The following is a 27,302-nucleotide window of genomic DNA, read 5'->3' as shown; positions in this document are numbered from 1 at the left end:
CTTTGGCAAGTATATAGTGGGGGGGTTCTACCAATGTAATGGGGAATTTACAATGACCACCAATGTGAGGGGGGGTTTACACTGACCATCAATGTGAGGGGAAGTTTGCACTGGCCACCATGTAACGGGGGATTTTACGCCACCTACCAATAGAAAAGAGGTATTTCTACACTGACACCAATGTAATAAGAGCAGCTACACCAACCACCAGTGTAAGGGGAAATATACAATGACCTCCATGTAAGGGGGAATTTACACTGACAACCATTGTCGAGGAGATTTGTACCGACCACCAATGTAAGGTGACACTTCTACACCGATCACCAATGTTAGGGGGGATTTACACTGACCACCAATGTAAAGGGGGATTTACACTGATCACCAGTGTAAGGGCAATTCTGCATTTACCACCAATGTAAAGGGAAATGTGCACTGATCACCAATGTTATGAAGAATTTACACTGACAACCAATGTAATGGGGGATTTTACATCAACAGCCAATAAAGGGGTATTTCTACACTGGCCACCCATGTAAGGGGGATTTACACTCACCACCAATTTAAAGGGGGCTTCTACATGGACCATCAATGTAAGGGAGGATTCCAAATTGACCACAAATGCAAGTTTGGATTTTTTTAACGATTACAAATATAAAGAGGAGTTTCTACTGGCCACCAATGTAATAGGGTTTTACACTGACCACTAATGTAATAGGAGAATTCACAGTAACCACCAATGTAAAAATGGATTTACACTGAAAACCAATGTAAGGGGGCCCTTCACACTGGCCACTATTGTTAATTAAAGGATTGTACACCAAGCCCCAATGTAATGAGAGGATTTACACTGACCATCCATGTAACTGAGACATTTAGCTTGCGTTCACATTTGTGTGTGTCGGGAATACATGCAAAATCACTTTCCTGACACCACAGAAACATGCCTTTAGCAGATACACAGAAGTGCCATTAATTGTTAATAGCATCCTCATGCATCAGCTGAGATGTGCATATTCACATGCACCATCATTCAGGGTGCTGTGGCACCATGTTCTTTTGAAGAAGGGTTCCACCTCCAATTTGCTTACCTTTGCAGAACAGGCTGATGTTAGGCTTAATGACTATAGTTGTAGGCAGGACTTTCAAGCATGCTCCTTTACCTCCCCGGTAGGCAGAATTCAGCAGAAGTGATGGTAGATATGACCTCAGGGGGACATGATATACATATGAATGCCGCCTCTATTTACATATCAATGCAGCGGTCCGCGACTATTTACATATTATTGCCGCCGCTATTTACATATCAATGCAGGTTATTTCCATGTAAACATAGGGTCTGCAGGTGAGTCATCTGTACATAGCAATAGGGCAGAGCTGGGCAGCAGCAACAGAACTTTACACTGAGATATCGGGACACAGCACGAGACTAAAACTTCAAGGGATAAGGGAATTTAAACTGGGACAGTTGGCAAGTATGAGGCAGCTGCTTTGGGCCCCACAATAATGATGGGGCCTATGGCAGCTGCCCCTTTTACCCTGCCTTAAAAACGATCCTGGCGACACTTGCCGCCACGCCCAGAAAGGAATGTATAGAGTTTTAAAGCTTAGTACCAGAGATGCCCTCACAGATGCAAGGATTCTTTAATTTCTGATTTAGGGCATTTAGAGATTCAGAGTAATGATTTTTAAATATTATTTTCAAATAATGGTTGGGTTGTTGTAGCTAAAAAAATAAGACCAGGAAGTGTATTTGCTTGAAAGCATTCCTAAATAATTTTATGACTATTTATGATAGTTATTAGCAGGCCCTGCCCTAATGGAACTGAACTACCACCAAGATACACCAGAGCCTGCTGGGGACGCTGCTAGAGGTCTTATGATATGGCAGTTTAATGACAGGTGTAGTGGGGGTGGGTGGTTAAATGAAATGTGTAAATTCTCTGCCTGGCCATAAAATAAACACAGGTTCTAAATCGGAGAGTTTTGTTGCTGACTTGTAAAATTTGGCATTGTATTACATAACAATCCCCATTCTACCCTCGTCTGGGGTCTATCAAACCTCATTATTGTCACACAGACCTCACAGATACAGGACTGTCTCTAATTCTCCAGCAGCCAAGGCTGAACATTGACACACCTCCAAGGGGAGATGTTCATCACAGCCTGAATTCAGAGAAAATGGATTGACTGACAACCTAGAACAGAGCACCATCTAGTGGCAAAGATGACATTAAGCAAAGGACCGCATCAAACTTAGGTGAGTATTGCAGCGAAGGCTGCTGAACAATGCAATAAACATACAATTATGCTTTAAATATTACATTTTATGCATTTCCTAGGTTAGGGAAAATGACTCACTAAGTACCCATGCATTTAACTCATCACAGCGGACCAGGATGGTTTGAAAGGTACGGCCCTAAGAGAATAAAGATTCCTAAAATTCCATGGTCTGACTGAGGTTTACAGAAGAAATTCCTGCTGTTCCTGTCAATATCACAATGCTCTGATAACATAGTAGCATACAGTGTGTATATATTTTTTGGAAAATTCTCTTTATTACGTTTCAGTGGTATAAGTACAAAACAGAGCCTATTGGGCACACCCTGGCTCATAGCTTACACAATATGCAGCGTAAAAAAATCACGTAAAATCACGCAGCATATTGGTCCTTGATGGTCCTATCCTCAGGACCATCAAGTAGGAGTAATTAAGGGGGTGTAGTTAGAAAGGCATTGGGCTCTCGTTAAATATATAAAGAGGGTGAAGGAGGCACATTCAATACAACATAGTAGTATATTTAACAGATTGATTACCTGGTGAATAATGAAAGTCTAATTTGAATAGGTATTTTTTTTAAATGAAAGGAATCATGCATACCTCCCAACATTTTGAGATGGGAATGAGGGACACCTACTAGCAAATGTATGCAGGCATAGGACACGCCCCCTGCCACACCCCCTTAAAGGAGAATTAACCCAAAAAAAGGTTAAATAAATCCACAAGTATTTTTTTTTTACTACTGTTCCGTTATATTGGCTTTTAAAATGTACAAATGCAGCTATTTAGAAATTGGATGAAAGGTTTAGAACTGGGAAACACTTTTTGAAAGATAAAAAGTGCATTTTATATACAATTATATAGATCAGACCAAAATGAGGGACAAATGAGGAGGAATGAGGGACAGAGGGACATTGCTCCAAATCAGGGACAGTCCCTCGAAATCAGGGACAGTTGGGAGGTATGATCATGTAGTGAGATAAATATGGAGGCTGCCATTGCTGATTTACTTCCAAAAATGCAAGCCACCTTACCATCTCTGCCTAGGGTTGCCACCTGTCCAGGATTCACCCGGACAGTTCGGAATCATGTGTCCGGGTTTCAAACTGCCTGAAACCCAGACACATTATTCAGACTGGACTATGGCTTCCCAGCAGGGTTGCTGGCTGCAGTTGTCTAAGCTGAGAGTGTCTGTTACACTCTCTTTCACACTGCCCAAAGCCAGCACTAATAATTGCCCCCCCACACACACACACACACACATAGACAGGAGAGGAGAGGGGGCTCAATCTGCTCCTCTCTGTCCCGCCCTTACCCCTCTGTGTCTGCCCACACTCTAATCCCCAGCACTGTGCCTCAGAAAAGGAACATGGGGGCCAGAAATTTGAAGTCCAGCAGCCTCAGATACATCTGGATGAGAGGTGCTGACTGCCAAGGGGTGAGTGAGCTCACCATCCTTCTCCCTCCTGCCTCTGAGTGAGTACACTAAGGTAAATCGGGGTTCTCAGAGCACCCCTTACATCAGAGTTCCCCTTTACACCAGAAGGCACAGTGTTCCCCCTTACATCAGAGTCCTCTCCGTACATCAGAGTTTTCAGTGTTTCCCCTTAAATCAGGGTTCCCAGAGCATCCCTTTATGTTAGAGTCCCCAGAGTCCTTCCTTACATCAGAGACTGCAGAGTCCCCCCTTTACAGTGTAAGGGAACTATTCGAGTTCAGATGTAAAAGGGGGACTCTGTGGATTCAGATGTAAAAGGGGGACTCTGTGGACTCTGATGTAAAAGGGGGACTCTGTGGACTCTGATGTAAAAGGGGGACTCTGTGGACTCTGATGTAAAAGGGGAACACTTGTGATTAACTTTGTATGATTAGTATTGTTATTTATTGCTAAATATATGTATAGTTTGTAAGTTTATACTATAAAAAAAATTAATTGCTGTGCGCCGCTAATGTGTTTGGGTTTGACTTGAAGAAAAGATGGCAACCCTATCTCTGCCTTCAATACTCTCCAAGTCATTGACACAGAGAAAGTATATAGCCAGTGAAAATAAAACTCCCATACTCCTTCATACTTGTTCCAGACCAGAAAACACACCAGACTTATTTTCTTCTAGCACACCACAGGGCAGTGTATGCGTTGTGTTGCATGCACTGAGGCATAGTGAAGAACAGATTCATTTGTTTTTGCATATATGGACACTGGGGTGCCATTAAAATGAATGGGCATATACCTAATAGCACATACACCATGTGTTTTTCTGTGTATCAGCATGTATGAAACCATGAATTCGGCCTTAGGCCTGGTTCACACCTATGCAGTTTGCGTTTGATCCGTTTCTGCAGTGTTTTTTGCGTTTTTGCACAAGTGTTTTTCACACTGTTTTAATGCATTTTGCATATATTTGCTTTTTTTTGTTGGGCAGAAGAACAAATGCAAAATGCGGCAAAATCGCAGCAAAATTGCGGCAAAAACACACTACATGCTTTTCTGCAGCTTCTCCATTGAAGTCTATTGAACCAAAAATGCACCGTTTTGCATTTAAGGCTGGATTCACACCTATGCATTTTTAGTGCTTTTTGCATTTTGCAGATTTGCACTACAGAACGTGTTCCATAGGAAACCATGTTAAATGGACCTTAGGCCTGATTCACACCTATGCATTTTTAGTGCTTTTTGCATTTTGCAGATTTGTACTACAGTCCAAATCTATTCCTATGGAACACGTTCTGTTGTGAAGGTCTGCAAAATGCAAAAAGCACAAAAAATGCATAGGTGTGAATCAGGCCTAAAAAGTAACTGACCCTTTCCAAAAATGCAGCAAAAATGCAGCGGCTTAAAAAGCATAAACGTGTGAACGTGTCCCATAGGAAACAATGTTAAAAGGACTGTAGTGCGTTTCTGCAAAAAGCAGTAAAATATGCATAGGTGTGAACCAGGCCTGAGAGGACATGACACAGGGGTGGAGAATCCTTACAACACTAGCTCTGCCATGTCCAGCTCCCCTTATAAAGCAAACACAACGCTTGGATGACTGCAACGATTGGCTTTCCTCTTTTTCCCATCAAAATTAATTATTTGATCGACAATATGTTCTCTTCCAGCTGACTAATCAGAAGCTACGGGCAGATACACAGTGTAAATCCCATCAATCAAAAGGAGGACAGCAAACACTACACTGGAGGAGGAAAAGATGAGATCTTTTTAGCATTTTAGCATTGTACTCCATTTACATATTTAAAACACCAAAAGATACATGTTATTACTGCTCTAAACCAGTAAAGCTTCTTTTGTGCCTCTCAGTGGTTTAGGTTCACTTTGGGACCTTGCTGGATGACATGTAACTGGAGTGCTGGAGAGTAAGGATGAGCCGAACACCCCCCGGTTCGGTTCGCACCAGAACTTGCGAACAGACAAAAAATTTGTGCTAACACCGTTAGTCTATGGGATACGAACGTGAAAAATCAAAAGTGCTCATTTTAAAGGCTTATATGCAAGTTATTGCCATAAAAAGTGTTTGGGGACCCGGATACTGCCCTTGGGGACATGTATCAATGTGAAAAAAAGTTTTTAAAACGGCCGTTTTTTCAGGAACAGTGATTTTAAGAATGCTTAAAGTGAAACAATAAAAATGAAATATTTCTTTAAATATCGTGCCTGGGGGGTCTCCCCTTAGTCTGACTGCGCATTTTCCCCATGTTTAGAAAAGTACCGCAGCAAAATAACATTTCTAAAGGAAAAAATGTCATTTAAAATCGCTCACGGCTGTAATGTATTGCCAGATCCCGGCAATTTACATAAAAAATCATTTAAAAAACAGTGTGGGTCCCCCCCCCCCCCCCAGTCCATACCAGGCCCTTAAGGTGAACTCCACGCCAATTTTTTTTCTAAAAATGGCGTGGGGGTCCCCCCCAAAATCTATACCAGACCCAAATGGGCCTGGTATGGACGGGAGGAACCCAATGCTGTTTTTTTTCTAATTCTGTCATAGGGTTCTCCTTAACCACCTCAATACACTATATTATATTATGTACACTGCACTATATACCCTGCACTGTATTATATATACTACACTGAGTGCACTATATACGCTGAATTGCAGTATATATACTATACGGACTGCACTATATACTCTGCTGAAATTGGGCCTTAGGTGTTGGTGGTGGCAGAACACGGTAACCCCTCACAGTTACTCTTGTTGGGCGCAGGAACGGTCCCTGCTGTTAAATATTATTTCAAAAATTGTAATTACATGCTCCTTTTAAACAGGGGCAGAAACATTGGGCCTTAGGTGTTGGTGGTGCCAGAACATGGTAACCCCTCACAGTTACTCTTGTTGAGTGAAGGAACGAGCCCTGCTGTTAAATATTATTTCAGAGGCTGCTTGCCCTCTTTTAGTGGCCTGTGAGCGTCTGCCTCTCCTTGGAGGCCTTCCGGACATGATGGGTATTTTTTTTTTAACACTGCACTACTCTGTATTATATACTGTGTACACCGCCTGAAGTATATTTGAAATTGTACACACTGTATTATATACTGTGTACAATGCCTGCACTGTGTTAGAAACTGTACACTGCCGAATGCACTGTATATATAGGCTACACAGAATGCAGAGTATATATACTGCCCGTACTGACTGAATATATAGGCTACGCTGAATGCAGAGTATATATATATATGTGTGTGTGTGTGTGTGTGTGTGTGTGTGTGTGTATATACTGTGACGATCCTGGGTGATTAAGCTCTTAAGCTTTAGTGGTGCATCTGAGTTGAAGAAATCATGTCAGTCCTGACTGCATTTTCAAGGGCATGGTAGCCCATTTTTATTCAAAAGAAACAAAGTTCAAAAATAAACATCAGATTCCCTCGCAGGGGTATTCAGCATTACAGTCCTGCTTCAGAACAACCAGCATTCAGCCTTCCTGGCTAAAAACACAGCACTCCTGCTCAGGCCTTACACCTAATGCTCTGTGCACACGACCGGTTTTGCCTTCGGAATAAACTCCGAAGACTTTTACGATGGAGTTCCGACGGAATTCCGCTCAAGCTGTCTTGCATACACACGGTCACACCAAATTCAGACCGTCCAGAACGTGGTGACGTACAACACATACGACGGGACTAGAAAACGGAAGTTCAAAAGCCGGTAGCCAATAGCTTCTGTCTCGTAATTGCTTCAGAGCATGCGTCGTTTTTGGTGCGTCGGAACAGCATACAGACGAGCGGTTTTTCTGATAGTAATTTGTTCCGTCAGAAAAATATAGAACATGTTCTCTATCTAAGTCCGCCTGAATTTTCAACAGAAAAAAAGAGCATACACACGGTCGGAATATACGATGAAAAGCTCCCATCTGACTCTTTCTGGCGGAAATTCCGCTTGTGTGTACACGGCATTAGGCCTTGGTCTGTCTTCCCCAGATCTGACGCTCAGCACCTCTGTTCTCGCAGCTTCGTGCTGCACTGGCTCCCTCCTGACTCCTAGGCCAGAACTCTTGTCTGCCAGGCGGAGCTGTCTCCAAGGATGAACACTGACCTCTGTTCCTGGGATGATTATGAAGCCAGCGCACAGGTGTGCAATTAGCAAGCCTACCAAAATCAGGCATACACTGCTCATATGCACCTGTGACACGGGGTCGCATCTCCACATATTCCCCCCGTTTCGCATCGGAGGGAGAAATACAACACCCTTCTTCCTAAAGGGGCAATCCACCCACCTCTTTTTCCGAGTGTGCTTCCATGCCTAATTTTTGGGAGCTTACATTTGTTCTCACCACCCTCAGATCTACTCTCCCTGTACTGTAAGTCAGGGTCCTACTTTGACATCTGTCTCGACTTTTTGGGTTTCAGGTTCATTGATACCTGTGTGGTTACCCCTGGCAACTGATTTCTTAAAATTACCCAGTTCAAAACCACCAGGAACTCTGGTCCCATCGCCTGCTAGGAGAGTGTCTGAGGAGGGATCACACACAGGAAAGCAGTTACTCTCTATGGGACCTTCCCACAGTTTCACATCGCCCCCTGTTGTCCAACACTCCATCAGCGACTGTTCTTGCACAACACTTTTTACCATTTCTGTTACCGCTGGTATTTCCGATACCTCTGCCTTGTCTAATAGGGCTCCAGAGTGCCTCTCATACACAATCTTTGTATGAAGCAATCCAGCACACTGCGAGACAACTTTCCACATTAATACAAGACATAGCATTAAACGATTCCACTATTTGCGATTTCTACACAGTACAGCCTGTCATATCCAGCTCCAATCAGCCATACCCCGTGGTACCAGTTCTCCAAACACAGGAGAGGATGGCAGGACATACACTGGCTGTACACTCCACGATTTTAACATTTCCTTAAGCATAACTGTCACAAAATACAAATTTTTCCCTTTTTGCATTGTGGACACAATTTCCGCTGTGCGTTTACACTCGCTAAGACCTTCAGTCATGAGAGGGTTAATCTCTGCAACAGTCAATGAACTGTGGTCTACAAGCTGTTCCGCAGACACCTCTCCTGGCACAGCAGCCATAGTGTCCACTACACCTTTACCAACAGAAAGTTCTTTCCACCATGCTAATATCCGTCTGGCCATACCATCCCAGTCTGTACTGGTTGAACTCCCATCAGAGGTACTACACAGCACCTCTCCAACTGTGCAAGGAGACACAGGACAGAGTGGCTCAGCAGCAGACACATTAAACACATCACTTTGTTTTAAACTGCATTGTGGCAACACATTTTTAACCATACCATGTTGCAGTACCCCACCCTCACCACTGTGAGCAGATGGCGTTTCATTGCAGACATCAAGCTTTGCATTATCACACATGTCATTTTTGATTTTAACACTTGCCTCCCCACTGAACAGGGCATTGCAGCAAGGCAAGTCCTTTTTAGCACAAACAGGGGATCTCCCATTTGGGGTCACTTCCACTCCTGTGTGCACAGTCACATGGTCAGTCTTTCTCACCCAGTCTGCAGACTTGGAATCACAGGCGTTGCTACAGGCAACCGCTCTCCTCTTGAACTTCCGGTCAGCCTATTGCTCTCTCCTGCTGTATTTCCCCATGCGGTTACTGGGTGAAATGAAAGACTCTCGGGCTTCCCAGCCCTCTTTGTGGGAATAGTGAGCCACCTCTTCATAGGAGCCCCACCATCCAGATGACTTTTCTCGGGCATCCCAGCCTTCTTTGTGGGAACAGTGAGCAACCTCCTCATAGCAGCCCCACCATCCAGACGACACTTTGTCTCTGGTTACCATGGGAGATCGCACTCTCTCTGCATAGTTTCTCCAGCCCTCTCCAACTGGCTGTAACAGTTTCTCTTGAGCCCACCAGCCAGGACTCGCATCAGGATCATTCCACCATCCACCATAGGTCTCACGACCAACCTTGCCTTTGTTGCTACGAGCAACAACATGCATCTTTGCAGCAACAGATGCAGAGTTCCTTCAAAAAAATGTTTTGCATACTGTCTCCTTACAGCTGAGACACAGCACCCATCACTTTGCTTCACAGAGCAACAGCAATACACACAGTCCCTGACACTCATGGTTTCCAGCATGCAAGAATCTGGACCAGCGCCATCAATGCCCAACGCCAATTTCTCTATCATACTGTGAAGATCCGTGGTGATTAAGCTCTAGTGGTGCATCTGAGTTGAAGAAATCGCGTCAGTCCTGACTGCATTTTCAAGGGCATGGCAGCCCATTTTTATTCAAAAGAAACAAAGTTCAAAAATAAACATCAGATTCCCTCGCAGGGGTATTTAGCATTACAGTCCTGCTTCAGAACAACCAGCATTCAGCCTTCCTGGCTAAAAACACAGCACTCCTGCTCAGGCCTTACACCTTAGGCCTTGGTCTGTCTTCCCCAGACCTGAGGCTCAGCACCTCTGTGTTCGCAGCTTTGTGCTGCACTGGCTCCCTCCTGACTCCTAGGCCAGAACTCCTGTCTGCCGGGCGGAGCTGACTCCAAGGATGAGCACTGACCTCTATTACTGGGATGACTATGAAGCCAGTGTGCAATTAGCAAGCCTACCAAAATCAGGCATACCCTGCTCATATGCACCTGTGACACGGAGTTACATCTCCACAATATATATACTAGTAGATTGTATATATATTAATCAAATAAACTGCCTGTACTGACTGAATATAGAGTTTACACTGTATATATAGGCTACGCTTATTGCAGAGTGTGTATATATATATATATATATATATATATATATATATATATAAAAAACTAACTAACCAACTAAACTGCCTGCCTAATCTAGCTCAATCTCTCTATCTCCATCCTCTATAATACACTATACAGGCACTGTGTATGCAGCCTTATATAGTGTGGGGCGTGGACTTAGTCCCCCTAAGCCATGATTGGCCAAAGGTACCCTGCCTTTGGCCAATTATGGCTCTCGCTGAGGAGCGTGCTGTGATTGGCCAAAGCATGCAGGTCAGGTGTATGCTTTGGCCAATCACCATACAGCAATGCACTGCGGTCTTGCAGTGCATTATGGGGCGCTCGAATTTGCTGCAAACGCCCAATAAAATTCGCTGTTCGGCGAACGGGCGAACACCCGATGTTCGAGTCAAACTTAAGTTCGACTCGAACTTGAAACTCATCCCTACTGGAGAGATACAAGAATTGCTTGAGTGATTAACTGACTAGTACCCACATATAAATGTAATTGCAATTTTGGTGGATTACCCTTAAGTACTAATAAGAGCTGTTTGTGTTGCCCACACCTACCAGTCATACTTAAGGTTTTAGAGTCTAGCTGCCATTTAAGATCTGAAGGTTTGAATTTAATTGGGGACTGTTGGCTATTCTATTTTTCTGTCTATCATGCCACACTCATGTTCTGCCCAAGACCAAGCCTGAGGTGGGTCAGGTGGCAAGAGTGATGTGAGTATTCCTGAGGGCACTTTTATAACTGAGGTCATGAGTGCCGTAATAGCATTAATTACAATATCTACTTGTGCAGTGGAAAATATTGCAGTATCCTCTGGATGAGACACTGTCAACTATGCTCACACGTTCCAGAAGAAAAAAGGACATTAATGTGTTCCTTGCCCTGTGCCCACTAATGCCTTAATGTCTTGCGGCTTGTTCATGATTACATGCACAAAGTCCACAACAGCACAGAATGTCCTATTAGCAGGGTAAATACATGACTGTAAGCATAGCGTGCATCATCAGGTATGTTGTGTTCATCTAGGAGGCTGATTTGTGTTTACCGCACAGCCTTGTATAATGTCTGCATTAGACAGAGTAACCACAGACAGCTGTGCTATGGCTGACCTCCAGAAGCCTGAAATAGTCTGCTAAATTGTTACACAAGGGAAGTGTAGACAGAGCACCGGAAGACCTGCATACAATCTCCTGACTCATAGATGGTTTATGAACAGCTGTATGTATAATGCCTTACTCACATATCCATTATTATCACTTATACGAGCAATACCCCTACTCTGCACAGTGTACAAGGAGCATGAAAGAAATTGGAAGATGAAGGGAAAATAGATATAGGGGATGGGGCTTAGCTTGTACTGCAAGTGTTAATAGAGAGGATCTTACTTGGAGATTGTCTTTCAGGGTTTAGGTTAAATACTATCAGTATGTTTTACAAAAAATGCACCGTTACGGTAAATTCGGGTTACCTGACATTCATACCCATGAGCCCCTATTTGAAATGTAGTTAGCTGAAGTCAGTGGTTTCTGTAATTTTTCTTTAGGTAATACACACAAATGTAATTACCAGCTTTATTTTAAGTGGGCTTAAACTCAAAAAGTGAAGATGTGCTATTGTATAGAACAAATTTACCTTATGTCCTCATTTCCTTAGCATTGCACCTCCTAGTACAGGGATATGCAATTAGCGGACCTCCAGCTGTTGCAGAACTACAAGTCCCATGAGACATAGCAAGACAGCCACAAGCATGACACCCAGAGGTAGAGGCATGATGGGACTTGTAGTTTTGCAACAGCTGGAGGTCCGCTAATTGCATATCCCTGTCCTAGTATGTCAGGGTGCCTCATAGCTGTATGTCTGCAGTGTGAGATCTAAGACCCTACTGTCTCTAACTGGTAGTTTCAGGATATTTGAAGTGAAATTTGGTGATTTAACTGCTCACTGTTCTCTGTGCTCTGTCATGAGGAAGTAAAGCTCTTCCTCCACCAAGATAGCCATTTCCACACAGAGACACAGTGCAGAACAAGACATGGAAAGTCAATAATAGAGAAAGATCACCTATGGGAACACCACTGGCAATATTGTTGACTAGTCCTATACCCTCTGTCCATCAATGTTTGGCCATTACTTCCTCAGCAATTTCACCTCAGATGGTCAAGGTAATGTATATCTGTGTTGGTCATAAAAGAGTGATGGAATTTTTGCCTCTGCCTGCTCTTAAGCTCTATGCCTGGGAGGACAACATAGGGACACTCTTTGCATCTGACAAGGGACGAATCCCCTTGGTGGTATATGGGAAGTCCGTAGTTACACCACCCTCTTTAAGGCATTCAGTGACGCTTTCTCCAGATGGTGGGACTATACAGTATCTAATGATCCTTAGGTCTCCAGACAGCAGTGGCTTCTTTTGTGGGAACCTCCATGGGGGCTTCTTGGGACCCTGTGGTGGCAGTGTCTCACTGGTTCCTCCACCCAGGCAGAGACAATAATTCCATCTTTCTTTTATGACCAACACGGCTAAACATTATCTTGACCGTCTGAGGTGAAATTGCTGAACACATGCATCTCCTTTACAATACTCCCGAAGAAAAGTTGTTGAACTGACCTCAGAGTATCCTGGCACTCCCTTGGACTAATGGAGTCTAGAAGCTCTCGCTACTATTGGAGACCTAACCCTCTCTCCCTATGAAGCTGGAGCGATAAAAAGACCAAATTGACTGGTGCCCTTCACTGTCATGTGATGCTCTCCACTGTGACAATGGATCCACGCTGAGGTAAATGCTAGTGTTCTCCCTGCTGGAGGTGAGTCTTTCCCACTACCCCATGCAGGAGGGGTGCTAAACCTTTTTTTACAAATGTTCTGTCATGTGACCATGCATCTCTTCTTCCTGATAGTGGGGGTGGGGTAACAGGACACTGTGCAAACACACAATGTGCCTGTTTTCCATAGTCTGTTCAGCCTGTGGCAAGTTGCAGGATGTATTTATACTGAGATTAAATTACACACAGGTGGACTATATTTACTAATTAGGTGACTTCTGAAGGCACTTGGTTCCACTAAATTTTAGTTAGGGGTATCAGAGTAAAGGGGGCTGAATACAAATGCACGCAACACTTTTCACGTATTTATTTGTAAAAAAAAAAAATTGAAAACCATTTTTCATTTTCCTTTGACTTCACAATCATGTACTACTTTGTGTTAGTTTACCACATAAAATCTCAATAAAATACATTTACGTTTTTGGTTGTATTCAAGGGGTATGAATACTTTTTCAAGGCACTGTACACACGTGAACACACACATAGAAAAAAAATTTAGGGTAACATACACGTTAATGTGCAAAGCTATCTTGTACCTGTAGATGTTATGTTGTTACTGTCTCCAGATGCCTAGTACTCAAACACTACAATAAGACATTACAAGGAGCCACTAAAACGTTTATAGAACTGCACTACCCTGAAGAATCTTTGAGCTGCTGTATCAAACACCCTTATATTATCACTATGATATAACACAATTTTTAACTATAGTAAAGTGCAACAGATATCCACATAAATTAATAAAGTGTCCTTTTAATATAAAGTGTCCTGTGCTTTAAGCCAAGTGCTTTGTGCTCTTTCAATGCTTACGAATCGCTCCCTGAAGTTGTTGGTTGATGAACCACGTAGGGGAAGAGCTATGGACACTGACGTCACCATGCACGGAAGCCACGCTCACACTGGGAAATAAGTGGAGTCAACTACCACATAAAACTAGGCTGTCATATCCAAGTGCTGGTAAATGTGAGTGTATCATTTTTATGTATTTTAAGTTTGTTTTATTATAGCTTTTTAATATTATATTGACTTTTCTGCTTTCACCCTGTGGCGTATGGAGAGGATACTGGAGAAAGAGAGAAAGCATTGAAGAGAGCAGTGGAGATACCCCTTGGGGGAAATAAACCACTATATGATGCACTTATAATTTAAAGGGGTCAAAGGATCTGGAGAGTTCTTTTTGAGTTGGAGGGGCTGTGCACAGGAGGTGTAACGCACTTTATGGTATGGGCTGAGGGCTGCTCTTCAAGACTTAGACTGGGAGCGAATATTGGCATCGATGAACACAGAACAGAAATTGGAATTCTTCAAAATGACTGTATGTGAACACACTGCAAAATATATTCCCATGGGCAATAGGTTTAAAAGACTAAAAATAAAACATATATGGCTCACGGCCAAAGTTAAAAAAGCTATACATAATAAGAAAAGAGCTTTTAAAAGATATAAAAATGAAGAGGCACTATCTATCATCATTTAAATGTTACAAGGAATATAACAGAATATGTAAAAAGGTTCCTGTAGATGTATGCCTAGCACTCAAACACTACAATATGACATTACATGGGGCCACTAAAACGTATATAGATCTGCACTACCCTAAAGAATCTTTTAGCTGCTGTATCAGACACCCTTATAGTATCATTATAACACAATTTTTAACAATATTAAAGTGCAACAGATATCCACATAAATCCATAAAGTGTCCTGTTCTCTAGACCAAGTCCTTTGTGCTCTTTTCTCTACAATACTTTGGTGCCAGTGTACAGCAAATCACTCCTTGCTTGCACATATCCACATATCCAATTCAAACAACACAGTTACATAGTTAATCTGGCTGAAAAAAAGACCAGTCCATCCAGTTCAATCAACAAAGAAAAATAAATAAAACCAACACATTCAAATAGAAAACCTCAATATACACCATCTGTGAACAGCATTTTCAAGTCTTGCCACAGATTCTCAATTGTATTTAGGTCTAGACTTTGACTGGGCCATTCTAACACATGAATATGCTTTGATCTAAACCATTTGATTGTAACGCCTAATTTGTTCCCTGTGTTATTTTAATCTTCTTTGTGTAAGAGTTTATGCTACCTTGTCTCAATAAACACGTTTTAGACCTGACATACTACACTATTGGAGGCTCCTTTTCTCCTCCTAGTCCCCTCTCTTATACTGAGGTACCTACCTGCACTATATGATTGGACAACACATCGCTGCACGCTGGAAAGGAATACTGTTCAATATACAATCCATAGATACCACATTGACCATCCAGAGAAGTCAGTGGATCCCCCTAGTGGTGACTGCATATTATTGTTAATAAGTGAGGTAAGAGTCCTGGGAGACCAGATTGTCAAGGGAGCCACAACAGGAATATTGGGAATCACCATTTGCACCTGTTTCTACAATCACAGAACCCAATCACTCCCTATTCACTATAATTATTACTGGACTTTTTTACACTGTTTCTGTTTGAAATGTAAAGTGTATCCTTATTCATTGCAGTGTCACCTTTATAAGGATATTTTATTTAATTATACCTGCACACACATTAGGTTACTTACTATTTATTTACACTAAGAACACTGTGTGACTATACACGGGAAGAGTGAAATTCAATATTTTTATTTTTCTTCGTCATCACGGATAGATATCTAACACATCACTCAGTATAATTCCACCTCGAAGTATTATTAACACTCTCCTCATGCTTATAGGATAATTAACTACCTCTTGCGCGAAATCACTTTATTAATTTTAGGTTTGCAGTTGTGCCATCTTTTTCCATTTTTGGACAATGGATTGAACAGTGCTTTGTGAAATGTTCAATGCTTAGGATATTTTTTTAAAACCTAACCCTGCTTTAAACTTCTCCACAATTTTATCCCTGACCTGCCTGGTGTGTTCATTGGCCTTCATGAGGGTTCTCTAAAAAACCTCTGAGGGCTTCGCAGAACAGCTGTATTTATACTGAGATTAAATTACACACAGGTGGACTCTATTTACAAATTAGGTGACTTCTGAAAGCAATTGGTTCCACTAGAGTTTAGTTAGGGGTATCAGAGTAAAGGGGGTTGAATACAAATGCACGCCATACTTTTTACATATTTATTTGTAAAAAAAAATGTGAAAAACATTTATAATTTTCCTTCCACTTCACAATTATGTGCCACTTTGTGTTGGTCTATCACATACAATCCCAATAAAGTAAATTTACGGTTTTGGTTGTAACATGACAAAATGTGGAAAATGTCAAGGGGTATGAATACTTTTTCAAGGCACTGTCTATTTTGTGCATTTAGGAAAGAATCCAGGCCTTTCTTAAAACAAAACTACTAAGTTGGCCAGAACCACCTCTGGAGGGAGATTAAATATCTTTTCCTCCAGACATAAGAGTGCCCCTTTGACCTCTGATTACCTTAAAATGAATAACTCTACACCAAGTTCATTATGTGGACCAATTATGTATTTATGCATCTTTGATCATATCCCCCCTTAATCTCCTCTTCTCAAGAGAAAATAAACTCAGTCCAGTTAATATTTCCTCATAGCTGAGCTCCTCCATGCCTCCTTATGAGTTTGGTTGTCCTTCTCTGCACTTTCTCCAGTTCTGATATCATTTTTTGTAAACTAGCGCCCAAAACTGAACTGTATATTCCAGATGAGGTCTTACTAATGATTTGTACAGGGGCAAAATGATATCTCTCTCTTTGCAGTACATACCTCTCTTAATACAAGAAAGGACTTTGCTTGATTTGGAAACCACAGCTTGGAATTCAATGCTATTAATAAGCTTATGATCTACCAAAACCCCCAGATCCTTCTCCACCATTGATTCCCCCAGTTGTACTCCCCCTAGTATTTATGATGCATACATATTCTTAGCTCCCAAATGCATAACTTTACATTTATCAACATTAAACCTCATTTGCCACATAGTTGCCCAATTAAACAGTGCATTGAGGTTGGCTTGTAAGTTGGAGACATCCTGTATAGACGTAATTCCACTGTATAGCTTGGTATCATATGCAAAGACTGCGATGGTACTTTTAATCCCAGACCCTATATCATTTATAAATATATTAAAAAGTAATGGTCCCAACACTGAACCTTGGGGTACACCACCGATAACCTTAGACCATTCAGGGTAAGAATCATTAAACACTACTCTCCAAATTAGGTCTTTTAGCCAGTGTTCTATCCATTTACAAACTGATCTTTCCCAGCCTGTAGACTTTACCTTACACACATCAGCCATGTATGGGGAACTGTGTAAAACGCATCTGCAAAATCCAAGTATACCAAGTCCACAGCCACTCCTCTGTCCAAGGTTTTACTTACCTCCTCATAAAAAGAAATCAAATTTGTCTGACAACTTCTGTCTTTCATGAATCCATGTTGTCTGTTGCTTAAAGTGGTTGTAAAGACAAAACATTTTTTTACCTTAATGCATTTCTTGCATTAAGGTAAAAAATGTTTAGGTGTCAGCATCTCCCCTTTCACCCCCTCTTTCATTTACCTGAGCCCTCATTTCATTCAGCTCCGAGCATGTCTGCAACTCTTCTCTCCCCTCACTTCAGAGTCCCGCTGGCTTTTCTGGGACACCGGGAGCCAATGGCTCCCAGTGCTGTCACTTAAAGCCAATGACGAGAGAGCGGGGGATGCTGTCATGTCAATGGACGAAGCAGCGGGGCTCGGGTGCGAGCACACACAAGTTCCCCATGGGAAACGGCTTCTCATGGGGGCACTGCTCCTTTGTATACACTGAACTGAAGCAGGTATTTAATAAAATGTAATAAAATTAGCTTTCTCTTTGTTTCCAGTCACCCACTCCAAATTATTCTGTAAAGGGCCAACATGCTCAGATCTGACCTTTTAATTATTAATATATTTGAAGAATATCTTAGGGTTTGTCCTATTATCTTTTTGCAATCTATAATTCTTTATGAATTTTTGCGGCTCTGATTTCATTTTTTTTTGTAATCTTTATTTTTATTTTATAAAGAATATATAGAATACACAATGTACATTTGGTCTTCTCACATAACATTGTAGGCTGTGCATTTTAAACCTAAGAGTCAGACATTGTACAACCAGAAAGGGGGAAAAGGAACATGAAAACAGGGGGGCAAGGGAGGGGAGGGAGGGAAAGTGGGGGACAAGGCCATCTCTACACCGCTTCACATCATAGAAGAGTCATAATGAGTTATAAAGAGTTTCCCGCATCTGCGGCCTCGGCCCAGACCCTGTCTTCTCTCTGCCCCCCACCTATGCACTGGGGTGCTAGATTCGGCCTTGAATCCAACGAAGACCCGGTGGGTGGGTCCCCCGGGAGGGGGGCTATAAGCCTCCAACTAACCTCCATCAAGGGGGGGAGCACCCCCCGGGCCTCCCCGCGGCTATCTCTACCGCTGGTTTCACTAGGGTACCGAGGCTGCCAGGCGGGACCCTTAACTAATGCACCCAAACAGGTAACAACATGGAGATAACTAGAATGAGACAGATGAACATGCCATTAACCACAAGCGGCGCGTAGCGCTTCAAATTAACCTTCAACTGTAGACCTTATAAGCCACACAAAGGAAAAGGAAGAGTACAGGTCACTGCGCTACCAGTAAGGCAGTGAGACATGATAATCAGGTACGCACATCACCATTCACAGGCCTCCTCAGTTTCAAGGAGGGCTCCGCTAGCTCCAACAGCGCAACGTCCAGACTAGATGACACAGGATTAGCGTCAGTAGTATACTTCCACCACTGGGCCCAAACCCCATTGAAACGCTCACTCCTGTCTTTGCACCTCGCCACCCACTCTTTTGCCTCTCTAATATCGCCCACCTTCTGTAGCCATTCTGCTAAAGTAGGGATCTGCGGGCGTTTCCAGTAGAGAGGTATAACTCTGATTACCTTTTTAAATATTCTGTTCTATATAACATTTAAATATAACATTTTTATATTATAATTATATAATTTAAACTATGATAGTGTCTCCTAATTTTTATATTTTTAAAAGCTCTTTTCTTATTATTTATAGCTTTTTTAACTTTGGCCCATGGTTTTATTTTTAGCCTTTTAAACTTATTGCCCATGGGAATATATTTTTTCAGTGTGTTCACATACAGTCTTTTTGAAGAATTCCAATTTCTGTTCTGTGTACATCAATGCCAATATTCCCTCCCTGACTAAATTTTGGAGAGCAGCCCTCAGCCCAAACCATAAAGTGCTTTACACCTTCTATGCACAGCCTGTCCAAGTCTGATAGAACTCCCTTGACCCCTCTAAATTATAAGTGGGTCACATAGTGCTTTATTTCCCCTAAGGTGTATCTTCACTGCTCTCTTCAATGTTTTCTCTCTTTTTCTACTATCCTCTCAATATGTCTTAGGGTACACTTGTACACTCACATTTACCAGGACTTGGATATGACAGCCTAGTCTTATGTGGTAGATGACTCTACTCATTTCCCAGTGTGAGCATGGCTTCCATGCGTGGTGACAGCGGTCTACATAGCTCTACCCCTTCGCTTTTCATCAACTGACAACATCAGGGAGTGATTCTGAAGTACTGAAAGAGCACAAAGCACTTGGCTTAAAGCTAGGGACACTTATATTAAAAGGGCACTTTATGAATTTATGTGGATACAATATCTGTTGCACTTTAATATTGTTAAATAATGCTCTTTATGTTTATTTATAAGTGTGGTATAGCAAAATATTGTGTTAGGGTTTTGACACTAACACTGCGGGGAAGCGCTGTATAATTAATTGGTTATTATTATTATTATTATTATTATACAGGATTTATATAGCGCCAACAGTTTGCGCAGCGCTTTACAACATGGGGCAGACAGTACACTTACAATACAAATCAATACAGGAGGGATCAGAGGGCCCTGCTCGTTAGAGCTTACAATCTAGAAGGGAGGGTCAAGTGGAGACAAAAGGTAATAACTGTGGGGGATGAGCTGATGGGAAAAAAAAAAAAAAGTACAGTTGTTAGGTGTGGGTAGGATAGGCTTCTCTGAAGAGAAGGGTTTTCAGGGAGCCAGAAGATGGAGATTAGGGATGAGCTTCGTGTTCGAGTCGAACCCATGTTGGACTCGAACATCGGCTGTTCGATCATTCGCCGAATTGCGAACGATATGGGCCGTTCACGCCAAACTCGTGTGGCGTGTCATCGCCCATGATTCACTGCGGCATGCATTGCTGGCTGATGATTGGCCAAGCATGCACTATGACCCGCATGCTTGGCCAATCACAGCGCCGTCAGTAGAGAGAGCTGTAATTGGCCAAAGCCAGGGTGGCTTTGGTCGATTATGGCTCAGGGGGTTAGAACACGCCCCACACTATATAAGGCCGCCTGCACGGCGGTCCTCTGTAGTGTGTTCCGGCGTGCTTAGAGAGAGAGAGAGAGAGACAGTGTGATTTCATTTGAGTTAGCTAGATTAGGCAGGACAGTCAGTGAGTTAGCTGCACTTACAGTGTATTGTGTATATATATGCATCCCAGGTGTTGTGTGTGTGTATATATATATATACACTGTATTCAGTTTAGCTAGATCCGTTCCTGTTATCTTCCTACTGACAGGCAGGCTTGTCTTGTTACAGTATTTACAGCTACCTGAAGAAAATTGCTGGTGTTCTTTTGATCCTATTAGTACCACAGTCAGGCAGCTAGACTATTTACAGTTAGTGTAGTGCGTCCTCCTAACAGTGTTCAGGTAAAGCTACAAGTTAGTTTAGTGTGACCTCTGCACAGTGTTCAGCTAAAACTACAAGTTAGTGTAGTGCGTCCTCCTCACAGTGTTCAGCTAAAGCTACAAGTTCATTTAGTGTGACCTCTGCACAGTGTTCAGCTAAAGCTACAAGTTAGGGTAGTGCGTCCTCTGAACAGTGTTCAGCTAAAGCTACAAGTTAGTGTAGTGTGACCTCTGTACAGTGTTCAGCTAAAGCTACAAGTTAGTGTAGTGCGTCCTCTGAACAGTGTTCAGCTAAAACTACAAGTTAGTGTAGTGCGACCTCTGCACAGTGTTCAGCTAAAGCTACAAATTAGTGTAGTGCGTCCTCTGAACAGTGTTCAGCTAAAACTACAAGTTAGTGTAGTGCGACCTCTGCACAGTGTTCAGCTAAAGCTACAAGTTGGTGTAGTGCATCCTCTGAACAGTGTTCAGCTAAAACTACAAGTTAGTGTAGTGCGATCTCTGCACAGTGTTCAGCTAAAGCTACAAGTTGGTGTAGTGAGCCCTCTGAACAGTGTTCAGCTAAAGCTACAAGTTAGTGTAGTGCATCCTCCTCACAGTGTTCAGCTAAAGCTACAGGTTAGTTTAGTGTGACCTCTGCACAGTGTTCAGCTAAAGCTACAAGTTAGGGTAGTGCGTCCTCCTCACAGTGTTCAGCTAAAGCTAAAAGTTAGTGTAGTGCGTCCTCCTCACAGTGTTCAGCTAAAACTACAAGTTAGTGTAGTGCGACCTCTGCACAGTGTTCAGCTAAAGCTACAAGTTAGTGTAGTGTGTCCTCTGAACAGTGTTCAGCTAAAGCTACAAGTTAGTGTAGTGCGTCCTCCTCACAGTGTTCAGCTAAAGCTACAAGTTAGTTTAGTGTGACCTCTGCACAGTGTTCAGCTAAAGCTACAAGTTAGGGTAGTGCGTCCTCCTCACAGTGTTCAGCTAAAGCTACAAGTTAGTGTAGTGCGTCCTCCTCACAGTGTTCAGCTAAAACTACAAGTTAAATAAAAATGGGAAAAAAACGCGCTAGAAAACTTAAACATAAAAAAAAAGGAACACAAAACTATAGCTGCACAAATAAACACCAATATCTGTGTAAAGTAAACTAAAAAATCTAAATAAGTGCACTTACAGCCTGTATACAAAGACTAGTGACATTAATCGAATAAAAAATGGATTAATTGAACATGCATGAATAAAAGTGCAATAAAATAAATGACATGAGAAGAGTATGCACTTGTGTGCAAAAACACACATATCCACAATTCAAATATAACATATACTGAATGAGTGATCACTTCAAACTATCACTAAACAGAGTGAAATTCATCAGTGGTGAAAATATGTAAAAGTAGTGATTTTAGTCCATAAACTGAAGAGCAAAAAAGTTCCATGTGTGTATATCAACTTCATAAAAGTAGGGAAACACATCCACATTCCATCCCACCGTAACCCATATAGGTGAAGAGAGAAGAGAGGAGTATAAAGATATCAACTGTTGATTCAACAGGTGGTTAATGAACCAAACCTAGCCCTGCCAGGAATCAGGACATAACGAAAGGGTTTTGTTCAGAACAGCAACAAAAAGGTGGACGATTTGGATAACGCGGGGTTGGAGGAGTTGGACGCATCAGCTGTGTTGGATGTCACCACTTCACAGTTCCCGCAGAGGGCAAAATCTGCTTGCTTGTCAGACCTTGCTAATAGGGAGGTCCACCATTCAGGGTAAGGGTCCACCTTCAGCATTTCTTTGGATTTATTTCAACAGAGAGTCACATCTTTATACTCCTCTCTTCTCCCTTCACCTATATGGGGTACGGCGGGATGGAATGTGGATGTGTTTCCCTACTTTTATGAAGTTGATACACACTCATGGAACTTTTTTGCTCTTCAGTTTATGGACTAAAATCACTACTTTTACATATTTTCATCACTGATGAATTTCACTCTGTTTAGTGATAGTTTGAAGTGATCTCTCATTCAGTTTATGTTATATTTGAATTGTGGATATGTGTGTTTTTGCACACAAGTGCACACTCTTCTCATGTCATTCATTTTAATGCACTTTTATTCATGCATGTTCAATTAATCCATTTTTTATTCAATTAATGTCACTAGTCTTTGTATACAGGCTGTAAGCGCACTTATTTAAAACTACAAGTTAGTGTAGTGCGACCTCTGCACATTGTTCAGCTAAAGCTACAAGTTAGTGTAGTGCGTCCTCCTCACAGTGTTCAGCTAAAACTACAAGTTAGTTTTTTGCGAGCTCTGCACAGTGTTCAGCTAAAGCTACCTGTAGAAGGTTGGTGGTGTTTATTTGATCCTATCACTGCCGCAGGCAGCTAAATAAGCTACAAGTTAGTTTTTTGCGAGCTCTGCACAGTGTTCACCTAAAGCTACCTGTAGAAGGTTGGTGGTGTTTTCCTGATCCTATCACTACCACAGGCAGCTAAATAAGCTACAAGTTAGTTTGTTGCGTGCTCTGCACAGTGTTCAGCTAAAACTACAAGTTAGTGTAGTGCGAGCTCTGCACAGTGTTCTGCTAAAGCTACCTGTAGAAGGTTGGTGGTGTTTTCCTGATCCTATCACTACCGCAGGCAGCTAAATAAGCTACAAGTTATTTTTTGCGAGCTCTGCACAGTGTTCACCTAAAGCTACCTGTAGAAGGTTGGTGGTGTTTTCCTGATCCTTTCACTACCGCAGGCAGCTAAATAAGCTACAAGTTATTTTTTTTGCGAGCTCTGCACAGTGTTCACCTAAAGCTACCTGTAGAAGGTTGGTGGTGTTTTCCTGATCCTATCACTACCGCAGGCAGATAAATAAGCTACAAGTTAGTTTTTTGCGAGCTCTGCCCAGTGTTCACCTAAAGCTACCTGTAGAAGGTTGGTGGGGTTTTCCTGATCCTATCACTACCGCAGGCAGCTAAAAAAGCTACAAGTTAGTTTTTTGCAAGCTCTGCACAGTGTTCAGCTAAAACTACAAGTTAGTGTAGTGCGAGCTCTGCACAGTGTTCAGCTAAAGCTACCTGTAGAAGGTTGGTGGTGTTTTCCTGATCCTATCACTACCGCAGGCAGCTAAATAAGCTACAAGTTATTTTTTTGCTAGCTCTGCACAGTGTTCACCTAAAGCTACCTGTAGAAGGTTGGTGGTGTTTTCCTGATCCTATTACTACCGCAGGCAGCTAAATAAGCTACAAGTTAGTTTTTTGCGAGCTCTGCACAGTGTTCAGCTAAAACTACAAGTTATTGTAGTGCAATCTCTGCACAGTGTTCAGCTAAAGCTACCTGTAGAAGGTTGGTGGTGTTTTCCTGATCATATCACTACCGCAGGCAGCTAAATAAGCTACAAGTCTTTTTTTTGCGAGCTCTGCACAGTGTTCAGCAAAAGCTAGCTGTAGAAGGTTGGTGGTGTTCTCATACTACAGGGAGGCAGGTGATTTTGCTAGCTGCAGTATCATATATATATCCCAGCTTAGTGCAGCTACAGGCCATTAGTATGTCTGGAAGGCCAACAAGGAGAGGCAGACAGTCACAAGGCAATAAAAGAGGGCAAGCAGGCTCTGTGTCTAGAGGCAACAGTGCTGGTCGTGGAGACAGTGCATCCTCATCAGCACGTGGCCGTGGGACATGCTTGGCCTTTTTTTCGGCAGCTGGCCGTGTTGAGCCGCAACATGCGGAAGACTTGGTCGAGTGGATGACCAAGCCGTCCTCATCCTCCTCATCCTCTCTCACCCATGCTTAGGGTACTTTGTCTGGCAAAGCAGCTGCCAACACGGCCTCTTCCCTTGGCTCAATGACATCAGTGACTCCTTCCCTAGCCCCACCATGTCCTCCTGAGGAGTCCCTCAAACTGTTTGACCACAGTGTTGGGTACATGCTCCAGGAGGATGCCCAGCGTTTAGAAGGCTCTGATGATGATACTGAGCTAGATGAAGGCAGTAACGTGAGCACAGACAGAGGGGGTGCCCAAGAAGGACAGCAATCTGGCAGTCATGCTCCCCCTGCTGCAGCATACTGCCAGGTTTGCTCCAGTGATGAGGAGGAAGGGGATGATGAGGTCACTGACTCAACGTGGGTGCCTGATAGGAGAGAGGAGGAGGCACATCACCAACAAGGCAGGATGCCCTCCAGGGGCCAGCCTAAGGGCAGCACACTGACTGCATCACACCCCAAAGCTCCGCATGTGCAGAGTGCTGCTGTCTCTGCACGTTATTCCAAAAGTTCTTTGGTGTGGGCCTTTTTTGAGACGAGTGCATCAGATCGCACCGCTACTATTTGCAACATATGTCTCAAGCGTATCTCGCGTGGCCAAAACATCTCCCGCTTGGGCACCACATGCTTGACCAGACATATGTTGACTTGCTATGCAGTTCGTTGGCAAGCGTATCTAAAAGACCCACACCAAAGAACAAAGAGGACCTCTCCTTGCTCCTCATCAGCTGAGATCTCCAACCCCACTATACCTTCAGTACTCTCTGAGACCTGCACTGAGAGGAATGAAGGTGTAGAATTAGGTGTGTCACACCCAAGTACTTGTGGGCAATCTGCTTTCAGTACACTGACGTCAGATTGTACCAGGCAAATTTCTCTGCCCCAGCTGCTGCACCGCCGAAAGAAGTTCGCTCCCAGCCATCCATATGCCCAGCAGTTGAATGCTAGCTTGGCAAAATTGCTAGCACTTCAACTGCTGCCTTTTCAGTTGGTAGACTCTGCCCCCTTCCGTGAGTTTGTGGAATGTGCAGTTCCTCAGTGGCAGGTACCCAAACGCCACTTTTTCTCACGGAAGGTGATTCCGGCTCTCTACCAGCATGTGGAAGGCAATGTCTTGGCCTCGCTGGACAGGGCGGTCAGCGGTAAGGTGCATATTACCGCTGACTCATGGTCCAGCAGGCATGGACAGGGACGTTACCTAAGTTTCACCGCGCATTGGGTGACTCTGCTGGCAGCTGGGAAGGATGCAGGACAAGGTGCAGTAGTGTTGGAGGTTGTTCCGCCACCACGCCTCCAAAATGCCACTACTAATGATTGTGACACACCTCTCTCCTCCACCCCCTCCTCTTCTTCTTCCTCCATGGCCTCTTCCTGTGCTTTGTCCTTGGAACCAGCGGTGCTCCGTAGCCATTCAAGGAGCTACGCAAGTATGCAGGCCAAAAGATGCCATGCGGTGCTTGAGCTGGTGTGCTTGGGGGACAGGAGCCACACTGGGGCAGAGGTTCTGTCAGCTCTGCAGGGGCAGGTTCAGAGGTGGTTGACACCACGCCAACTTAAGGCAGGAATGGTGGTTTGTGACAATGGCACCAACCTCCTCTCTGCCCTTCGACAGGGACAAATGACCCATGTGCCCTGTTTGGCTCACGTCCTTAACTTGGTGGTGCAGCGGTTCTTGGGCAGGTACCCGGGCTTACACAATGTCCTGCGGCAGGCCAGGTAAGTCTGCGTGCATTTCCGCCAGTCATATAATGCCAGTGCTCGGCTGGCAGACCTCCAAAAGGAGTTTAACCTGCCCAAGAACTGCCTAATCTGTGACATGCCCACCAGGTGGAACTCAACATTGGCCATGCTGCAGCGGCTGCACACGCAGCAGAGGGCCATCAATGAGTACCTGTGCGACTATGGCACCAGAACAGGGTCAGGGGAGCTTGTTTTTTTTTCCCTATGAGAGTGGGCCATGATCAGGGATGCATGCACTGTCCTGTCACCATTTGAGGAGGCCACGAGGATGGTGAGCAGTGACAGTGCATGCATCAGTGACACTGTCCCCCTTGTCCACCTGTTGTAGCACACTCTGCGTGGAATTATGGACAGGGCACTTCAGGCAGAACAGAGGCAGGAAGAAGAGGACTTCCTTAGCTCTCAGGGCCCCCTTTATCCAGACAGTGTTTCTGCGTGCCTGCCAATCACACAGGAAGAGGACGAGGAGGAGGAGGAGGAGGAGGATTGTGTTAGTATGGAGATGGAGCCTGGCACTCAGCATCAGCAGCAGTCTATAAGGGATCAGTCCCAAGAAACACATGGACTTGTATGTGGCTAGGAGGAGGTGGCTGCGGACCATGTCCTCCTTAGTGACCCAGAGGACTCCGGACCGAATGCCTCAGCAAACCTACGCTGCATGGCCCCCCTGATCCCGCAAAGCCTGCGTAAGGATCCTCGTATTCGTGGTATCAAGGAGAAGGACCAATACTGGCTGGCAACCCTCCTTGATCCACGTTACAAGGATAAGTTTGCGGACCTTATCTTGCCGTCACAGAGGGAGCAGAGGATGAAACATCTTCGGGAGGCCTTGCAGAA

Source organism: Aquarana catesbeiana, linkage group LG04 (genome assembly GCF_042186555.1).
Source record: "Aquarana catesbeiana isolate 2022-GZ linkage group LG04, ASM4218655v1, whole genome shotgun sequence".
Lineage (NCBI taxonomy): Eukaryota > Metazoa > Chordata > Amphibia > Anura > Ranidae > Aquarana > Aquarana catesbeiana.
This window is presented reverse-complemented; position numbering follows the sequence as displayed.